Source organism: Dipodomys ordii, unplaced genomic scaffold (genome assembly GCF_000151885.1).
Source record: "Dipodomys ordii isolate 6190 unplaced genomic scaffold, Dord_2.0 Scaffold65, whole genome shotgun sequence".
NCBI classification, from domain to species: Eukaryota; Metazoa; Chordata; class Mammalia; order Rodentia; family Heteromyidae; genus Dipodomys; species Dipodomys ordii.
Window position 1 is genome coordinate 11,939,521 of NW_012267281.1, and position 17,286 is coordinate 11,956,806.

A 17,286-nucleotide genomic window follows, 5' to 3' on the forward strand; every position below is an offset into this window, starting at 1 on the left:
CATGTCCAAAACGAGCTTTACAACATCGGTGTGTGGGGGGGGGGAAGGGGGGGAAGGATTGGGATTGGGATTGGGATTGGGAGGGGGGAGGCTGGGAAGGGATGTGAAGGGTAAACAAAGGATGAGGCTGCAATGCTTGGTAAGAAATGCATGCATTATCCTGCCCATGTAATTGTAACCCCTCTGTACAGTATGTTCACAAATAAAATTAAATTAAATTAAAAAAAAAAGAAGAGAACTGAATACTGCCAAACTGGCATTCAAATACACTGAAGAAAAAAATCTGGGCAGAATACAGTACAGATCTTTCCTTTCATTGTAAAGCATTGCTAGAATTATCTATCTATCTATATATATTTATATATATTTACATATATATACATATTTAATGGTCAAATTTTACATGGCATGCTCCAATATTCTTTCCTAGGATTCATGTATCTTAATTTTTTAGCGTTACAAAATATTTCAAACTAAAGGCTGAAAACTATTTTAATTAATTTTTTTTTGTCTATTGGCTAATTTATAAGGCTTAAAACTGCTTAAAACTAGACCTGGAAAGTTTATAATAACCACCATCTCTGTGCCTGGGAAGTTTGTTTTGGTGTGTGTGTCTCTGTGTGTGTGTGTGTGTGTGTGTGTGTGTGTGTGTGTGTGTGTGTGTATGTATAGGAAAGTGCTGGAAGAAGATGGAAAATCTCTCCAACAATAGCAGAAGAAAGAAGCAGCTGCTGTCTCAGTGAATCACAAAGGTAGCTAGACCTAGAGAATATACTTTTAAGTGTTTGCTGATCGGTTCATTTGCAATTTGCAATATGTTTCCAGGTAATGGAACCCTGAGACAGCTCTACTTTAATTTCATGGTCAATGCCAGGTTAAGTACCATAGTGCTAGTCATGCATTTCTAACCATTGAACATTGACTCCTGGGATAGGCACTAGCTAAGTCTAGGGAAGTCTTTTAATACTCACTTGGTCAATCTGTTCATGTCACTTAGTCACAGGCTTCTCACCAATGCCTTTGAGATAACTATGACTAAACTAATCTCACAAGACGTTTCTGTAAGGATCAAAATGAGGCAAGACAACCCTTTTTTAAAATTCTTGAATAATCTTCGAAGGAAAGTTACTTTATACCAATTACCTGTGCCCAACTATTCATATTATACAAGAATATAATTTCTCTAAACCTGCTTTTTCCCCTTTTATTTCCCTCATCCTGCTATATTTTCCAGATTCTCAATGATAGTATTTTTCCTAACACCCAACCCATGGCTTCTAGTGCCAGTGTTAACGCAAACAGCTCAAAGCTATCCTTAACTGTTTGCTGTTGCAAGTTCAATTTATTCCCTCTCAGCTTCAAGCCGACTCTTGAGAAGCAGTTCTGAGAGGCCAGACTGAACATTCTTAAGGATTTTTTTCATAAGTAGGTTGTAAGTTTAGCTAGTAAAAGGAGTAGGAGGTGTATTTCAAGAGGAAGCACAACTTCCTAGTTTCTGTGTGTGTGTGTGATTTTTCCTGTTCGTCTACTTGTTTAGTGGTTGGTCTCAGTGTGTGAACACATGCGGTACAGCCCTCCCCTGCTATGAACTCAGAGGGAAAGTTTGTGAAAGCCTTGAGTCCCCATATAGGCCTACTATCATCTTGCTGACCCCTTCCCAATGCTGACACTGTGAGCTCCAAGTTTCTCATCGCCAGCAGCTCCCCTACTTCCTTTACAAACCCTGCTGCTAGCTATTTCACCCTCAAATGATTCTCTGCTATGTGTCACTTTAGGCCCAGCAGTACAGGGAGCCTCCTTGCCATGGAGTGGGCTACAGTAATACCTTCTCCAGGTAGACTTGCAAAGTCCAGAATCCCTCCTTCCAACTTTGTCCTTTGTTGGACAATCCCCTTTAACTGCAAGATACTTTGTTTTTCTCTTTGTATTTTTACAGCTACTCTCTGATAATAGTTCTTTATTTTAAACATTTCTTGCTTAAATTAGTACATATTTTAATTCCTGATTGGGCCTAGACTCACAGATTGGTTAATAATATATCTGACAAACGATGCTCTGATAGAATTTGGGTACCAGGGCCTGGGAAGTTGGCTCAGTGGTAGAGCGCTTGCCTTGCATGCCTGACGCCCTGGGTTCGATTCCTCAGCACCACATAAGCAAAAAGCCGGAAGTGGCATTGCGGCTCAAGTGGTAGAGTGCTCACTTTGAGCTGAAGAGCTGAGGTACAGCGCCCAGGCCCAGAGTTCAGGCCCCATGACCCGACCCAAAAAAAAAAAAAAAGAATTTGGTTACCGGTGGCTCACACCTGTAATCCTAACTACTCAGCAGGCTAAGATCTAGAGGAGCATGACTCAAAGCCAGCCTAGGCCAAAAAACTGGTAAGCCTTCACCTCCAAGTAACCATTCAAATGCTGAATTGGAGGTATATCTCAAGAGGTAGAGCATCAACTACGAGCAAGAAACCTGAATTCATTAGGTCCTGAGTTCAAGCCCTGTGAGCTGTACACAAGCACACACACACAAGACCTTATTTGTATTATTTTAACATGTTCACAGTAAGTTATGTTTATGTTATTATTAAGTGAAAATTAATATAGAATCAGTGAAAATGGTATAGGTAATATTAACATTATGAATTTTAAGGAATAAGTTAAATTTTAATTCAACTCAATTTTTTACTATGCTGTTAGCATGACTTGTGTAACTACATTTATAAAATAAGAATAAATCACATATATGTGATTATTAAATTAAATTATTAAGTCACATATATGTGATTATTAAATGTTATTATCACAGCTGTGAAGATTTTTAGTGTTGGAAAATAGACTAAAAAGTAAAATTCAAGTGAATATGTTTTTCTGTGGGATAACTCAAATTTTATATATTTTTAAATAGTAACTATAATTTTTACTGCCTATGATAATTAAATTCTATTGTATGTAACAAACTAACTTGGCCAACTAGAAGAGCTCCCTCATGGGTAAAGTAGAAACTATTTTTCAGATAATGGAAAATCAGTCTATATATTCATATTTAACACTCATAATGATAAGAAACACAATCTAAGAAAGAAAATATTCCAAAATAGTGTTGCCTTCAAACAAAAAAGCTATCCTGCTTCCAGAAATAATAAAGATGGTTAAAATGCACTGAATGTGGTGGTAGACACCTATAATTCCAGCAAATCAGGAGAAAGGCATAGATGGATGACGATCTGAGGCCACACAAAACAAGACTCTGCCTGAAAAAACTAAAGGAGCAAATCCGTGGAAGGTTTAGTGCTAGATCCTGAGTTTAAATTCCCAGTACTGCCAAAAAATTAGGATAATGAAATGTGGTAGAAACTCTAAGTCACATTTAGGGTAGCTAACCTTATGGTTATTGTCCTGTTATATTTATTAATATTTATTCTTATTTATGTATGTATTTGTTGGTCATGGGGCCTGAACTCTGGGCCTGGGTGCTGTCGCTCAGCTCTTCAGCTCAAGGCTAGCACTCTACCACTTGAGCCACAGCACCACTTCCATCTTTTTCTGCTTATGTGGTGCTGAGGAACAAAACCCAGGGCCTTATGCATCCAAGACAAGCACTCTACCACTGAGCCACCTTCCCAGCCCCAACTGTTACTATTTTTATAATTTCAAGTCATTGAAGCCCACTAGTGTTATAGAATGGATGGCTAGAACAGTCTACCTGGGTTAAGTTTTCCCATGCATGTCATATAGCCTTTCAATATTAATTTTGAGGTTTTTTTATTTAGGAAAGTTGTTAAATTAACAAAGTAACAATTTTGTTGTTATAGAAACATAGTTTATTTTAAGTTTTATCAGTGTATATTTGGGATGATTATTGTTTGCCTTCTATTTTACCCTTTCTTTATCTTTTTTTTTCTTTCTCAATTTTAGAAAACAACTTCCTTTCTGTACTCCATTTCTTTGAAACGTTGACTTCTGCAACAAACTTTAGAAGTATATTTGGTAATCATTCAATTCTTAAAATTTACTTGAGCCTATGAAATCTCACCTAGTGATATTCTGTGGGTAGCAATGACCCAGACACTGGGAGAGAAAGAACTGCAGAGGAAAAAATTCCAGAAGCTGAGACAGGTATCTATCTGTAAGAGCTTAGAAAGGCTTCAGTTCTATGGGGCACTAAGTAGTATCCAGAGAAACAGACAAAAACAGGTTCCAACCTGTCAGATCTAGAACCCTTTGTGGACATCACCCCTGCACTTATAATGACGATGGTGGCAAGTGTTGCTAGTATCCATTGTATATGCTATCTATACTAATTTCACAGATAACTTCTAGTCTTCAGAACCTTGGGCTGATGTATAACAGTGGTAGGTATCAAATACGCTCAATTATGGATGCATATGGATAAATTAGGAGATATGTTATTTAATAACCCATAGACAGTTGAAGTATTATGAAATCACTCTATTTCTGTAAAGTGAATTGAAGAGTAACAACAACAAAAATAACATTATTGCAAAGGCAGGTGTTGGTGGCTCCCACCTATAATCCTAGCTACTCAGGAGACTGAGATCTGAAAATCATGATTTGAACCCAGCTCAGTCAGGAAAGCCCAAGACTCTTATCTACAATTAACTACAAAAAAATCTGGAAGTCGAGCTGTGGCTCAAATAGTACAACACTAGCCTTGAACAAAGAATCTCAGGGACAGAAATGGAGCCCAGAGTTCAAGCTCCAGGAGAGGGCACAGCAAAACACAGGGCTAATGTGGTCTGGATCCAAAACTACAAGTAGGAGAGCTAAGGTTTGTTCCTTCCTATTTCCTCTTCACCTATCTATCGATCTATCTATCGATCTATCTATCTATCTATCGATCTATCTATCTATCTACACATGTATTTTATTTATTGTTATTGTAAAGATGATGCACAGAGAGGTTATATTATATAAGTCAGGTAATGTGTACATTTGTTTTTGAGTAGTGTCACCCCTTCCCTCACTCTCTCCAAGTTCTTAATGGTTTTCTTTCTTCTTTTAAAACTGTCCTAGTTGTCACTTAAGTGGCCATTGCTTGACTCAGAAACTTGGGATCTAAGATTTAGTGACATGTTTGTTTAATTCCTTGGAGGAGACCAAAGTATGCTTTAATGAAATTATGACCCATTCTACTTTAGATCCCAGTTAATATTCTCCCTTAATAAGTGACATGCAGATTTATAGGACACTGAGATTAATTAATGTGGATTCTTCACAAGACTCTTGTGAATTTATTTTTAAACAGACTAATTGTGAAAGCAAACCTAAAATACTTTGGAGAAATCTCATAGATGGAAAAATAAAGACAGTTCTGCAATTAACATGATCTCTGTTAGCAGCCTCAAAGGAGCAGAGTAGATCCTAACTAGCATTTTATTTCTCTAAAGATTATATGATGATATTTAAAAACCCACTTGTTGACTCCAGATTAAAACAATATGCATGCACAGTTCAGGTGTTGGTGCTTTATTTCTGTAATCCTAGTTACTCAGGAGGTTCAGACTCTAAAGCCAGCACAGGCAAAACAAAAAAGTGCTTGAGAATCTGTGTCCAATTAACCGGCAAAATACTGGACTAGCATTTGTCTCAAGTGGTAGAGCTCTACCCTTGAGCAAGAAAGATAAGCTAGAGCATATGCCTTGAGTTTTGGCCATGGTTCTGGCACACACACACACACACAAATACACACACTCACACTGACATACACACCAATGCATTTATATTTATGGAGAAGTATTGAAATCATTCATGACAGCAATGTCTTAGTGTATAAGGATATCTCAGAGTGCCAGGCATTTGTAGGTAATAAAGATAGAATTTTCTAAAAAAAAAAAAGATAGAATTTTCTATATGGCAGAAAAAGAGGCATGATTAAAAAGGATTTTCTTGCAAATTATTTGACAATTCTCCTGAAATTCAGATTAAGCTGTAACACATTATTTACTTTTCCTCATCAAACAATTATTTAGAATTAGACTATAGGAAAAAAAACAGAATTCTGTGTCCTGCATTTACTTTCTGGACAGAATAGCAGTAGGGTTTCATTGCTATCTTTTTTTTTTTTTTTGGTCGGTCATGGGGTCTGAATGCTGTCCCTGAGCTCTTCAGCTCAAGGCTAGTGCTCTACCACTTGAGCCACAGCACCACTTCCGGCTTTTTCTGCTTATGTGGTGCTGAGGAATCGAACCCAGGGCCTCATGCATGCAAGGCAAGCACTCTACCACTGAGCCACCTTCCCAGCCTCTGCTATTTTTCTTGTTGCAATTCAGTTTTAAAATTGTGAGGCAAAATCATTACACTGCTTTATTTTTCATAAAGTGCTCTTTAAAATTATTTAAAATTTTGCATATAGAATGATGTTAAATTTGAATGTACTCTTTTTGTTTATCATCTTTGTCTCTTTTATTGATTAGAATCATGTTTGAAAGAATGCATGACTCATAGGAGGTGTTGCAAAACAGAATCTGAATGAATGAATGTGTGAGTGTCCTATATAATTCCCTTACATGTTGAGACACTCCCAGAAGCAAGAGATATGGTACAGTATGGAACTCTTAGAATTTGTCTTGAATTTCCTTCTGTAACTTTGTCCCCACATTACTCTTAACATTTTGGGGTTTTTTTGGGGGGGGTCCGGTTGTGGGGCCTGAACTCTGGGCCTGGGCGCTGTCCCTCAGCTCTTCAGCTCAAGGCTAGCGCTCTACCACTTGAGCCACAGCGCCACTTCGGGCTTTTTTCTTTTTGCTTATGCAGTGCTGAGGAATTGAACCCTGGGCCTCAGGCATGCAAGGTAAGTGCTCTACCACCGAGCTACCTTCCCAGCCCCTACTCTAACATTTTGGAAGTCTTTCTTACTGCCTAATACCTTGTTTTCACGTTTTGGAGATAGAGAACCATGCATTTTCAAGTGGAAAGAATGACTGTGAATAATTTCCATAAACCCCTGCCAGAGCTTGAAGTTATACCTATTTCTCCTTCTTCTACTTGTAACTTATTTAAATATAGAGAGTATTATTTTAAGACAGAAAGATCAGATTTTTTCCTACTTCATCTTTTAGTCATTCATTTATTCATTCATTCAGTATTTAGAAAGCAAAAGAGATGCTGTAGCATGGTTGATCAGTTTCCTTGCGAATGTAGTTTTCCAAGGAAAATCAATGAAATCATGTTTCTTCTTATTTTAAATTTTGCTTATTCAAAAAAGTTTTTCTTGTACATGTACTATATGTTAGGGATTACAAAAATTATAAGCCAAAGTCTTTGTTTAGAAGAACTTATTATTTATAAGTACAGTATCTTGTTTCGAGATGTATGATAATAATGTAAGGATCCTATAAGTTTTCTTATGAAACCAAAATTGCTTCTTTGGACAGATTATAAACCATATTATATAAGCAAAACAGCCATGTATAGGTGAAAATCTAGGTAACACACACCAATAATTTAACTTACTAGTACTTTGAATTTCATGGAAGACAACATACAGATTTTAGCCTCATTCTGGATTCTGATTGGTACATCTGAGATTGGATCTTAGGATATATATTTCTGTCTTCCAGTCAGTGCTAATGTTGCTAGTCTGAGAAACACACTTTGATTTAAATTAGGGCTACACAAACTACAGCCCTGAAGCAAAATCTGTCCATTACTTGCTTTTGTAAATAAAGCTTTATTGGCACACAGTTACACCCATTTCTGCTGTGTGATTATAATTGTGGCAGAATTTACTTCACAATCTATAAAGCCTAACATTTTTGCTACGTGACTATTCACCAAAAAAAAAAAAAAGCTGCAAAATTTTCACTTACAAGATGATTGTATTATCAGAGGGGAGTCCCACAGACTATTTCTGTTATTTTAAATTAAATTTTTCTTGGTAATCACAACCTCAGAGTCAGATTTACTTGCTACTGCTTCTGACACACAATATGCAGTTTAATAGAGTTAACCAAAGAGGTGCTAAAAATTGTTAACTAAACAGTAAAACATAAATTCTTTTTCACCAACAATTGAACTATGGCAGAAAGACACAAAGTATTTACAACACGGTTTAAGGAGTGAAGACTGAATTAATTTAATGGCTGATTATATTATTTGACAGATCAATTTCAAATTTCTAGATGTTTCATATTAGAAAGTTACCAGATAGCAAGAGAGAAAAAGAGAGAGAATGGTTATTTCACATTTTTGTCTGAAATAAACAATGTTAAGTTTTTCTTTTTATAAAATGAATTATTCTTTTAAAAAGCACCTAGCATCAGAGATAAGATTCCCCTTTAAAAATTAATTTCTGGCCGGAGCTAGTGGATCATGCTTGTAATCCTAGCAACTTAGGAGGATGAGATCTGAGGATTGCGGTTCAAAGCCAACCAGAGTAGCAAAGTCTGAGAGACCCTTATCTCCAATAAACTACCAGAAAACCTGAAGTGGTGCTGTGATTCAAGTGGTAGAGTGCTGGCCTTGAGCTGAAGAGCTGAGGGACAGCGCCCAGGCCCTGAGTTCAAGCCCCATGACCAACAACAAAAAATTAATTTCTGAATATTGCTTGTAATCCATAAATCTGTGAGTTTTGCAAAAGGACTGGAGCAAATGATTTCAAGTAATTGAGTCTTTTATGAGAGTTCTGTTTGTGGTCTTGTTCAGTAACAATTGACAGATCAGTGATACTGTAACTAGATCATTCATGTTCTCAACACTAAATTTTGCAATATAATATTAATCTCTAATATCCGGTACTAATACAGGTAATTCAAATTAGATATTAACTTAGAATGAAATAGTAGAGTCAGCTAAGCTCCCATTAATTGAGCATATGAACATTCTGCCAGGCACATGGAGATGATTGTAGTAGGTGATCAGTCATGCTTATCTTTAGCCAAAATAATTCTCGAGGAATATGTTTACCAACCTGGCTTCTTTGTTGATCCTAATAAACAAGAGATGAAAGGAAGCAGATATAATCTTGTTGAAACCTTTATAACCACAATGCTTAGAGACCTTTAGGAACCTACTTGAGGCCACTCCGATGTTTGTAATAGAAATTCCTTAATTTAATATTAGAATATATGTTAGAGGATAGTGCAAAACATGAATCTAATTTAACTGATTGGATTTAAATACATACAAATAAATATAAAATAACACAAATAATGTAAAAGAAACTTTCTATTATGCACAAAAAATAAACCCTAAAATGCTTTATCTTCCCTTTAAAAGTTGATATTTGAAAAGTTAATTTTAAAGAGAACAAATCATTATCTTGAATGTTTGTGCTTACTTTGAGGAGTTCATAATTATTCTCTTACATTTGTTGGCCTAGTTATCTAAAATCATCAAGAATTCAAATCTGAAACATCAAATTAATATTTCTGATAGAGAATTTTTGGAAGATATGCAGTAAAGTGGGAGTAAAAATGGAATTCCCAACCTGTAGCCGAAAGATTAGATATCCATGCAAATCTAGGGCCTAATTTCTCCTGTCTTTAAGCAATTTGAATATGGATATTAAATCACTTTCTCAAAAACAAGAAAAATTAGTTTCTTTATCATCTTCTTAGGATCTACTCTACTCTGTAATTTGTCTATTATGCTTAGAAATAGTACACAGATGTTTCAAAATTATCAGTTCTAAAGTCCTCAGATTCATTGACTTGTGGTTTCTTCTCATTAATTTAAAATAAAATCATGGATAATTACTCAGTGATATTATCTCTTTGTCTTTTATTTTCATTCTTAGTTGTACTTGCTACCATTTTATACACGAGCTCCTCTTAGAAGATTTTAAGATCACCAACTACTGTGGTTACAGTTTTGGGTTTTTTTTTGTTTGTTTGTTTTTGTTTGTTTGTTTTTTGTGGTCGTGGGGCCTGAACTCTGGACCTGGGCACTGTCCCTGAGCAATTTAGCTCAAAGCTAGAGCTCTACCACTTGAGCCATAGTGACATTTCCATCCTTTTCTGTTTATGTGGTGTTGAAGAATCAAGCTTAGGGCCTCATGCATGCAAGGCAAGCACTCTACCACTGAACCACCTTCCCAACCCCTGTGGTTACAGTTTTTTTTTTTTAACTTCAACGTATGGATTTCTTGACTAAACCTTTATTATTGAGTTTGTCACTTGTAACTTTGCTCAAAAGCACCTTATTATTTCTGTAGTTTCAATCATGTTTTGTAATGAAGAGGCATAAAAAAGGAGGTAGAATTTTATGTTTCTGTGTAAGTTAATGCATTTTTCATAGATGTATTTCCTAGCAATTCTTCTTCTGTGGGTGTATTTCAGTTCTTGAAATCTTTGAACCATCTTATAAAACAGTTATTACAGATAACTGCTAGCAATACTAGATAATTCTTAACTATAGGGATGCAAACAAGTTCCATCAGATGGATGCTTAAGAAACGCTGCTACCTACAATGGAAAAAGTAATTTTGCTTTATCCGCATATTCATTTCAACATTTTTGGCTCATAATGTTCTTTCTGATCTTGAATGGATTTTAACATCATAGCAATTTTCTCATAGAGACTGAAAATCATTAATATGTGTCTATATTTATCTACGTAAGATATATTGTTTTATCTTGGAAGAATTATTTTGCATTGGGGTTGTCATTCAAAGGTCAAGTGCAAATTCAGCATGTCCTATGCCCCAGGTTTGATCCTCACCATCACCACCTCTACCACTATCATTTCCATCAAAAAAACTGTTGGAGGTTAATGGGCACACATGGTTCATGCCTCCTATTCAAAACTAGCCTCCTACAGTTTTTGGCCTAGTTATCTAAAATTTAACTCTGCTAAGCAGCTTGGATTAGAGCTCTAAGGATTGTGGGTCAAAGACACACAACAAAGCAGTTAAAAGCATGAAGCTGAGGTGTGGTCCAAGTGATAGAATGCCAACCTTGATTGAAAAAGTCGAAAAAGAGCATAATTTCCATAGTTCAAATACCAGTACCAGAACAGAAGAACAGTAGCAAAATATTGGAGGTAAGGGGTGAGGATCAGCAATAGTGGGAAAGTAGAAGAAGGAGAAGATATGAGAATGAAGAGGAGGAAAGTGCATGTTTTGTGTGTGTGTGTGTGTGTGTGTGTATGTGTGTAAAAATAATCTAATGGAGCTCACTAAACACTGTTTTAAAAAGGAAGGGGAGAGTAGGAATAAAGAGAGCATAATAGTGAATTTGTTCAAAGTACAGAGGCATATACTTACAGAAAAATCACAATAAAACCCATATATATACATATATATGCTAATTAATTGAAGCAGTTTACAGTTTTGTGGGTCTTATTTTTCAAAACAAGAGTTTTAAGAGGTTTTCTCTACTGAGAAAAAGAATTAAATACAAGTGTTCATGCAATAAAATTACAAATAATGAAAAGATATCAAAACAAGTTTAAATCACCCAGGGCTGAGGGAGGCATACTCTTTGTACCTCTTCCAAACATGATAGTAAACGATAACCAATGTATCTGAAATAAGCATCATCAGGACTATATTTGAGCACAAGTATGCATGCCCCTTTTAAGTGTAACTCTTATTATCTAACATGCAACAAAGACTATACTTGGTTTCCCTTGTGTAAAAAGACTGAGTGATAATCTACTAAAACTATTTTTCTTCCAAAGATGTTTAAATAGGAATTATGAGTATTTCACAGGGAAAGCCCTAAAATTTTTATATCAAACAGAAAAAAAAACCAGAAAGAACTATTGCTTGAGGTAATAGAGAAAAAGTTGACTAAGGGGTTGGGAGGCTCAAGTAGTAGAGCTGTTGTTTAATATGTACAATGCCCCGAGCACAGTACCACCAAATGAAAAAGTTGACTAACAAAAACAATAACAAGCCCTAGTGGCTCGTACCTGTAAATCCTAGCAACGAAGGAGATTAGATCTGAGGATTACAGTTGAAAGTCTTCCTGGGTAGAAAAGTCCATGAGATTCTTATCTCCAATTTACCACCAGAAGTAGAGCTGTGGCTCAAGTAGAAGAGTAATAGCCCTCGAGCACAAAACGTCAGGGATAGTACCCAAGCAAAACAACAGTTACAAGATCACCAAGACACTCTCCTTGCCATCCAAGAATAGTTTAGTAGAGGAGAAATACAGACAAATACATACAAAGACAAAAGGCAATGTGTTAGTGTCCTGTTGTCATCAATTGGATATCATCAATTGCTACAAATGTATCAGCTCAAACTGCAAGTTATTAGCTCACAATATGGTATCCCCAGATTAGCTTCTTTGGGAGTAAAAGCAAAGTATTAAGAGGGCAGATATTAGAATCTCTCCCTTTGAATATGCTTCTAAACTATTTTTGCTTGTTACCAATATTCAGTTTTAGGTGGCCATTGAAAATATTCTCCAAAACTGGCATTTGGAGTCATTTTCAGCTTTGAAGAAACACCTGCATTCCCTGGCTTATAGCCAGGGAATGTTATAGCCAGAAAGCACAAGCCAATTCCTTTTCATACTTTCATTCTCTCTAACCTCTTTTCTGTCTCCTTTCTTCTACCTCACTTCACATCATTCTTCTACCACTTTTAAGACCTCACAAAATGGTCAATTGTGTGAATTCCCTCAGAAGGATCTTAGGACAAGAGGATCTGCTTAGAATTTAGATGACTGTAGGAATCTATAGTCGTATGTAGGCAACCTTATGAGCCCTTGTCTATGAGGGCACTGAAGTTAACATTACACTGCAATGACACAGTTGTATCATAAGTGTTAAGAAGATTAAAAATTTAGGCACTAAACATTTCAAAGAAATGTTTAAAGAATTTTTAAAGACTAAGGTTTCTGTGGCCTTACCATTGCTCTAGTTGTAGTAGAGTATCATGCAGAGTCCCATTATTCCTACTTCCTAAAACCTATATATAGTCTTGCCCAGATATACCCAACTTTTAGAAGAAGCATTGATCAAGCTTAAACTGTGTGTAGCATTACTACGTAGTGCTGCCAGTATGTACAGAGTAACGATCAGTTGCTTCCATTTTGAATGTAATTTGTTGAAACTCCCTAATTCGAGGTCTGGGAGAACGCATTGCCCTTTCCATGATTTTTTGCAACTTTCCCACCTGTTTGTTTACTGTATCTTGGGCCTGCTCCTCTCCTTTGCTATCTTTGTATGTATTAAGTAGGCATTATCTGCTTTATCAGGACACGATGGAATATAATGGACACTGTCCATTTCCACAGTATTATCCTAGCCTCAAGGTCATTTCCTGTTTACAGTCCTCCACCTTTATCATGCTGCTGTTATCCCCTTGGTTGCAAGATTGCTGTCTTACTCAGTCTCTTGACGTCAGCCCTGTAGGAAAGTAATGGCAAAGGAAGCATTTACATTGGGAAACAAGAATCCCTATCAATCCATCATTTATGTCCCAATGGTAAGGGCTAGGTCGAGGGGAACATTTTTTTTTCTTTGATAAAAGACACAAGGCTCACTTTAATAGCAGTCAAAAGTACAGGAATATTAGACAGGAATTGCGAGTGGCTGCCACAATGTGTGCCTTCTTGCTAACATAAACCATCTTTAAAAAATATTTTATTATTGTAAAGATACTGTACAGAGTGGTTGCAGTTACATGAGTAAGGTAATGAGTACATTTCCTATTGAGCATAGTTACTCTCTCCTTTGTTAGGTTTGTTATTCATCTGTTTCCACCAAAGGTAACGTTACAACATATATTCCAAGGGTTATGAAAGAACTGAGATGAAGTCCTGAATGAGGCAGTTTCTCAGATGTAAGTCTGAGCTGTTACTCTTCTTGCTCCTGTTGTATAGTTTGAGCATGGGTTTCCTTAAGCAACAGTTTGATCCTTAGTGTGTGGGTTTTGGAAGAATGGTATGGCACTACTTTTTCTTCTTCTTTTTTTTTTTTTTTTGTCGGTTGTGGGGTTTGAACTCTGGGTCTGGCAGCTGTCCCACAGCTCGTCAGCTCAAGGCTAGCATTCTACCGCTTGAGCCACAGCACCACTTCCTGTTTTCTGGTAGTTTATTGGAGATTAAGAGTCTCACAGACTTTCCTGCCCGGGTTGGCTTTGAACCTGGATCCTCAGATCTCATCCTCCTTAGTAGCTAGGATTACAGGCATGAGCTACCACTACCCAGTGGTATGGCACTTCTTAAAGGTAAAGTCTAATTACTTGTAATGAGGTCATAGTGAACATGGCCTTCACAAGGAACTAATGTAGTATTTGCGGAACCTTTCATAGTTCTTGAAAGAAGGATTTTATGAAAAGGCAGCTTGGTGTCCTGTTTCACCATGTGTTATTCCCTCTCTTTTCTGTCCCCACCCCCTCCCTCTCTCTTGTTCTCTCTCTCCTTGTTCTCTCTCTCTCTCTTTCTCTCTCTCTCTTGTTCTCTCCCTCTTCCTTTCCTTCTCCCTCTGCCTCTCTTTCACCCCACCCAACTTGAACTCAGCTTGGACACTATCCCAGTGCTCTTTTGCTCAAGGGTAACATTCTACCACTTGAGCCATAAATCCTTTTCTGGCTTTTTGGTAGTTAATTGAAGATAAGTGCCCCACAGACTTTCCTGCCTGGCTTAAGTTCAACCAGATCTCAGATCTCAGTCTCTTGAGTAGTTAGGATTACAGGCATGAACCACTAGTACCTCTCTTGTTTTCTTGAACTGCTACCATGAAGGTTTCAACAGAGCTGAGCCTATATGATCAATATGGCTTTAAACCTCTCAAACTGTGAGCTGAATGAATTTGTTTGCTTTCTAAAGTACCCACCCTTGGAAATTTCATTACAGTTAACACAACATTCACTACTACATCTCGAGTTTACATGAACAGAACCACCCTATCAAATACAAAATTCCTAAGTAGAATGCCTATGCTAACCATTAATCAAATAATTTTTCACATAGTATTTTGATATAATAAATATATTTCAGCAAGAAGAAAACATTCATGTTCCACATATACATTGTATAAAACCAATATGTTCTCTATTCATATGATTTAAAGTCCCAGGAAGTCAAAATCAGAGTCCATATGAAGAAAAATTGTTGTCATGCTGTGGGGAAGTAGTGTTTTGAAACTATTCTCCTAGATCTATATAGCTTATTTTTAAAATTCTATAAGAATAAGATTGTAACCGTTTGAAGAATAGACTCAGAAACAATCATATTAGAAGTTTAGAGACTGGGTCCTAATTTTGCTGCAGTGATAAGGATGAGTGCTGTAAGAAACTAAAGGAATTGTATCTATTTTGTGCCTTATATTCTTCTTTCATTAAATGGAGTAAGTCAAGATGATCTTTGAGTTAAAAATGCTATCTCACCTATTGCTTTAAGAGAAAGGAGGAATTTAAGAAGAGGTAGGGAGTTAGGAAGAGTAAGTGATAAACAGAAAGGCAGGTAAAGAAGGGCCGGGAAAGGAGGAAAAGGATAAGAAGTAGATAAATGCTAACCTAAACTAGGTACTCAGTTATACCTAATAATGGCAATGACCAAAGAGAAGCTTTAACTGTCTCATGCACTTTTGGTTCTGAGCTAGACATTTCTATGGCGTTGGTCATTGCCCTTAGGACACTTGGTTACATATTCACTCACTTCTGTGCTATGACATGTGGTATTTCTTCATCATGAATGCACTAATACATGTCAGTGAGCATTCCTTCAGTCTTCCTGATACCTGGCTTATTCCTAGCTAACCCTTCAACTCTGTATAGGAAGTACCACTTGGGCAGGAAAGCATTCAACTGTTTGCCTGCTCCAGAAATCCATCACCATTTCAAGTTTACACTTTGGTAATGTTTTTTTCTTCTATCACATCTACATTTATATACGGGTGTAATTATTTATTTTATGTGGTAAAGCATTGGGTTAGTAGAACTTATTGAAAATATACTATGAAGCAAAGCAAGTAACACAACCAGAAATAAATACTGGTGTTTTTTTCAACATCTATCAAATTGAATAACTTAAAGGAAAGGTAAATGCCATATGTTTAATGTACAAATAATTCCTTGGCAACAAATAAGAAAGACATCTAAATAAAACTAAAGAATCAGAGAATGCTTTTTCTAAATTAATATACATTAATTGTGCTGGCAAATTTCACTGTGAAGTTTCACATGTATATATGTTACATTTTGATTATTGCTGTCTTGTTTCCCCACCAGACTTTTTTCAATTGCTTTCAGTGAGTTTTATTATGCCATATTTCTACAGTTTGCCTTTCATTATATTTCCTTTTCTTTCCCCTTTTATCTCCAAATAGTTCCATAATTTCATTCATGTTTCATATACATAAGTGGATGCTGCTTACTTTTGACTTCAGTTTACTTAGCCTGTCTTTTCCAACATTTCACATATAATTTACATGTCTCTTTGGTTTTGAAGTGTGTTTCTTGTAGGGGACAAATTGTTATTGTCTGATTTATAATCCAATTCACTGAGGCAATCTGTGACTTTTGAATGGAGAGTTGAGCCTATTTACATTTATGGTAATGATTAAGAGATATTGATTGCTTCTGTGGTTCTATTGTTGATATTTATTCTAAAGGATAATTTATTAGACTAATAAATGGTAAAAATAAATTCTGACAAATAAATGTATTTTCCTAATCAATTGTACCAGATCAATTCCAGTGTTCCTTCTTTATTCTTTTGCCATCAATTTCAGATTTTTTTGGATTGTTGAAGTTGTTTCTATACTTTTCTACTTCACATACATCTTCTGCTTTCTTTTTTCTTGGCTCCCATGCTGATGACCTTTCCTTTTTCTCTTTATGTAGTATTCTTTTCAGTGTTTTCTGTAGTACAGGCCTTTGATAACCTTTCTTTATTGTCTAGTCTTGGTATTTTAATTATAATATTATGTGATAAGCTTTTTTCTCTTTCAAAATGCCTCCTATACATGAGTGTCTATAACTTTCCCAAGATTTGTGATTTTTTTTTGCTATAATTTTATTGAGCAAGTTTTCAATGCCTTCATTTTGAATATTAGCTGCTGCTGCTTTTACCCCTGTACCCCATGGACACTTTGGTTTGATCTTTTGATCATATATCAGAATTACTGAATGTTGTAAACATGGTTGTCCATATTTTCTTTACTTATTATTTGACTATGTAGTATTTTTTAATCTTATCCTCCATCCCTCATATGCTTTTTCTGGATCTGTCTGTTGATGATTGTTTTTTTACTTTTAGTAAATAATAAAAGTGATGAGTAAAATTCCATTCACATTTTCTTGATCCATTCATCCACTGAGAGGCATCTGGGCTGATTCCATATCTTGACTATGGTGAATAGTGCTGCAGTGAAT